The sequence below is a fragment of the Miscanthus floridulus genome, chromosome 14, assembly GCF_019320115.1.
Source record: "Miscanthus floridulus cultivar M001 chromosome 14, ASM1932011v1, whole genome shotgun sequence".
Lineage (NCBI taxonomy): Eukaryota > Viridiplantae > Streptophyta > Magnoliopsida > Poales > Poaceae > Miscanthus > Miscanthus floridulus.
Window position 1 is genome coordinate 73,799,353 of NC_089593.1, and position 3,444 is coordinate 73,802,796.

The 3,444-nt window shown below is 50.8% G+C and overlaps 1 pseudogene; it reads left to right on the top strand.

Moving 5' to 3' along the window:
• Positions 1 to 1,611: 1,611 nt before the first annotated feature.
• Positions 1,612 to 2,845, top strand: LOC136503746 (uncharacterized; annotated as a pseudogene).
• Positions 2,846 to 3,444: the final 599 nt, after the last annotated feature.

Sequence of the window (3,444 nt, forward strand, 5' to 3'; positions counted from 1 at the left end):
CGTTTGAAATCTGATGAGGCTCGTAATGTATGTGTCGCGCTGGCAATAGATGGGTTCAATCCTTATGGCATGATGTCTGCCCCTTACACATGTTGGCCCGTGTTTGTTATCCCCCTCAATCTCCCCCCTGGCCTCGCCTTTCAACGACATAACGTGATCTTGACGTTGATAATTCCCGAGCACCTAGGGAGTAAGATGGGTGTGTTCATGGAGCCTGTGATTGATGAATTGATCAAAGCTTGGAATGAAGGGGTATGGACATACGACCGAGCTACAAAGGAAAGCTTCAAAATGTACGTCTGGTACCAGTACTCCATGCATGACTTCCTGGCGTATGGGTTATTCAGCGCCTGGTGTGTTCACGGGAAGTTCCCGTGCCCAATATGCCAGGAAGCTATGAGGTTCATTTGGTTGAATAAGGGTGGTAAGTATTCGTCGTTCGATCAACATCGTCAATTCCTAGATTCCAACCATCCATTCCGACAGGACACCAAGAACTTCAGGAAAGGTGTCGCAGTCACGGACCCTAGACCGCACTTGAAGACTGGTGCCGAGGTTCATGCTCAGATAGATGCTCTCTTGCCCAATGAAGAAGGTGGTTTTGTGGGATATGGTGAGCAACACATGTGGACTCATAAGTCCGGCTTGACGAGGCTCCCCTATTTCGATGACCTCCTACTGCCCCATAACATTGATGTAATGCACATTAAAAAGAATATCGCCGAGGCACTTTGGGCAACACTCATGGACACTGATGCCGGAGAGAACGCATCGGACGGGAGGAGGCAGAGGGCCATGAGCAGCGGCAGCAGGAGGGGTCGGCCTCCTCTAGTCGGCCGCGTGACGTGCCGAAGGAGCGCCGTACCACGGACTCCTTGGAGGACGAGTAGGTTCTAGCGACGGACGAGGTTCGGGCGACGGACAGCGAGGGAGAGGCACAGGAGGGCGGCGAGGCCGGAAGTAGTTCCACTGCCTCTGCTGCGGCTAGCCCCTACTTGCGAGGTCCCTCAAAACTCGCTGGGCCTCCGCTTCCTCCCCTACGCCCAGTGATCCGCCCCTAGGGGGACAGGTAACTAACTTTAGATTTAATCACAGCTACTTCATATAACCTGTTGAAAATTGTCAGAGAAACTAATAATGTTTATTAATGACTTGTGCAGGCACTGGGAGGTTGTGTTGCCTGGTGACTCACGCAACCCCAACCACATCTTGGGGCTTGTGTGCAGGCACTAGTACCCCGGCATTGTCACGCACAAGGGGTTTGTGGGGCCGGCCAAATCGTGGGACCACTACAAATCTGCCCCCGACGCAGATTATGAAGACAAGTAGGAGCGGGTCAGGAGAGAGTTCTGGGTAAGTCTCATTCGCACAACTTTGATCAATACATCGCATTCATTTGACACTTTTTGACATAATGAATTGATACATTGTGTCTGTCTGTAGACTTTTTTCAGGTGTGAAGAGGGACAGGAGGAGAGGGCGGAGAAGAACTTGGTGAAAAGTGCCAGGAAACGCATCAGCGACATGCACTACGAGGAGCGCCTCACTTGCATCATCAAGTACTACGCCACGTGACTTGGTCAGAAAGTCAGCAAGACACGGGCAAGACAGATGCCTCTGACCCGAGAACAGTTCCTTGAGGTAAATGAAGAAGAATAATACTGATTCGTTTTGAGATTAAGTAGCTTTCATTTGGTCGTCTTACATCTCAAATTCTTTATGACATGTAGATGATTCCATGGTGGTGCGAGTCCTTTGCCGACTGCTGGGAGATGATCGTGGACAGGTGGTTCACAGAGGGTTATATCCAGGAACACGAAGCCCACCGGGAGCGGGCTTTGTAGGCGACAGGCCCCACACACCACCAAGGCAGCCGCAGCCTCGGCGCGTACAAGCAAGCTTGGGTACGTGAATTCATTTTTAGTATTCTGACGCTCCATTCTGCATGTTTCTTCTAATCATCTTGTTGTCTTTCTCGCAGTCGGCGTCGCATGGTGGCCAGCCTTTGTCCACGTTCATGGCGTATGGACTGGCCCGCAAGGGAAAGGCGACTTCCGCTGTCACCTTCAGCATGGATGACCCACCCGAGTCATACAACAACCTGAGCGCCCACACCCGCATCAGCTCCTACGCGTCGGAGGCAAGGTCGGTCCAGGGGTCAGACTGGGATCCGAGCACCGATGACATTGATGGCACGACTGTCATGAGGATCGGACAGGGCAAGAAGCATGGGCGGTACTGGCTTGGCGATGGCACCCTCGAGTCTGGCTCTGTTCCCTCCCTCTCCCAGATCCGAGCAAGTACCCCGAGCGGAGGCCCGACCATACACCAACGGTCGTCCCCTTCACAGCAGCCGGTCGACGCACTCTAGGTTAGTCTAGTTTAACTCTTCGTACATTGATCTTTACATAACTTAGTTACCTTTACATTACTAAAACATTCGATTGAAATGTTGCAGGCCGATAACGAGAGGATGGCTCAGGAGCTGCGGGACCTGGCGGCAAGGACCGAGGTGGCCGAGCGGGAAAGACAAGCCGAGCGGGCCGAGCGGGAGAGACAGGCCAAGCAGCTGGCAGAGATTACGATGTTCCTGCAGAACTTTGGGCAAGTGAACGGTGTACCTGTGCCGATGTTCGCTCCAGCGCCTCCGCCAGTTATAGCTAGTCCAGTGAGTATGAATCCATATTGCTTCGACTAGTGCTTTCATTAGATGACCCACTCTAAGCGCCTGAATCTCTTGTCCTTTATGCAGCCTCCGTCGGCGGGTTCGAATAACCCATCTCAAGCGCAAGCAGGCGGTGCCGAGTTTCCTTCACCAGGCACTCAGTTTCCTCCCCACCTTTAGTTTGTATCTCTTTTTCACCGCTTGATGGACATGTGATGCACTGTGATCCACTATCGACTTGTTTCGATGGTAATTGGACCTATTATGTCTGTGATGTCGTGTATGTGAGGTATTGTATTCACGATGTGATATATATGTGTGGGATTGAGTTTGTGATGAGATGGATGTGATATATATGTGCTATATTGTCTTTGTGATGCTTCAGATGTGATATATATATCTTTTATATGCTGTGTTTATGATTATAGAATCAAAAAACAAAATAAAAAAATTAATTTTTGAGGCTTTGCCGGGTGCCCTGGCCCTGGCACTCGGCAAAGTTTTTTCAAAAAAAAAATTCTTTGTCGGGTGCCCCATGACCTGGCACCCGGCAAAGAAATTACAAAAAAAAAAAAAAAACTCTTTGCCGGGTGCCCCCGCGGTGCGACACCCGGCAAAGAAATTATAAAAAAATAAAAAAAAATCTTTGCCGGGTGCCTCCCCGGCACGGCACCCGGCAAAGAAAATTTGAAAAAAAAATTAAAAAAATCTTTGCCGGGTGCCTCTGACATGGCACCCGGCAAAGCAAGGGATGACGGAGCCGGCGCCGTAACGACCAC